The following is a 1,563-nucleotide window of genomic DNA, read 5'->3' as shown; positions in this document are numbered from 1 at the left end:
CAGACAGACAAACATATAATTACATGATAGATAGATAGATAGATAGATGATAGATAGATAGATAGATAGATAGATAGATAGATAGATAGATAGATAGATAGATAGATAGATAGATAGATAATTAAATGACAAACATATAATTACATGATAGATAGATAGATAGATAGATAGATAGATAGATAATTAGATGACAAACATATAATTACATGATAGATAGATAGATAGATAGATAGATAGATAGATAGATAGATAGATAGATAGATAGATAGATAATTAGATGACAAACATATAATTACATGATAGATAGATAGATAGATAGATAGATAGATAGATAGATAGATAATTAGATGACAAACATATAATTACATGATAGATAGATAGATAGATAGATAGATAGATAGATAGATAGATAGATAGATAGATGATAAATAGATAGATAGATAGATAGATAGATAGATAGATTATAAATAAATAGATAGATAGATAGATAGATAGATAGATAGATAGAGATCTAGATATAATTATTTATTATAGATAGAAAAGATAAAATAAAAATGTATTATGAAAGAGCAAGGGTTATGGAATCGTTATCTTATGGCTGTGCTGTCTGGTTTTATGAAAATGAGCAGTATTGAAGGCATTTTCATACAGCTAACTGTGAGCCTCCCATAAATGATGTAAATGGCTTGGAGGGGTTTTTTTTCCTTTTTTTTCAAGTGAACTGCATGTATCTGTGAAAATAATATCAGGCTTTTCCGTCAGAATGAGCTTAGCACTGTACTGAGGCGTAGCTTAATCCGACCTGACACCTCCACCCATCTGCGCTATCTATCTCCCTTCTTATTTACCAAATCTTCATGAGCAAAAGACAAATTGTTCTTGATACTAAATAAAAGACGTTTGCAAATCCTTCATTGCTTTTGCAGCTCACATTTTACAGAGAACTATGTTTTGCTGGGTAGGGTTTTGTTTTTAGCTTCTGCTCTAGTAACAAATCGGAGCCAATTCGATTCCAGTTGCGCTTTATTACCATATTTTCTACACAATTGTCTCCAAAACAGTCTAAGATTTTTTTTCCCCTCCCAAAAATATAATTTGAATTAAAATCTACTGCAATGTTAGCAAAAGGGCAGCAGTCATGCTATGTTTGTCTTCTCTGAGAGCTAAAGGTCGTCTCCCCCCATCCATGATCCACATAAAATATTGTCTGCATTTAATATGTTTCTGTGCACAGTAAATATTTCCCTGTCACTGGCATCAGCACAAATGCACTCACATTCCATTGCACCATGAGATTTTTCTGTATATTTCTTGTGTTCTTGTTCCTCTTTAGCTTACACATTTGTATGTTGACCTACAAATGACTTCTCACTCTCTGGCTATCCACTGTTTACGCAGCGCCATTCATCCGAAAACCACAGAACTGATATATTTGACATGGCCCTAACAAGTGACACTATGTGACCAGATGAGGTTACAGAGTAAATTATATTTTGTATTCATATCGGTATAAATATGAGAGATTGTGTCTGAATAGACTGAATAGATGTGTTTCATGTTTCC

The sequence above is a fragment of the Bombina bombina genome, chromosome 1 (assembly GCF_027579735.1).
Source record: "Bombina bombina isolate aBomBom1 chromosome 1, aBomBom1.pri, whole genome shotgun sequence".
NCBI lineage: Eukaryota > Metazoa > Chordata > Amphibia > Anura > Bombinatoridae > Bombina > Bombina bombina.
Note: the sequence above shows the minus strand (reverse complement) of the source record.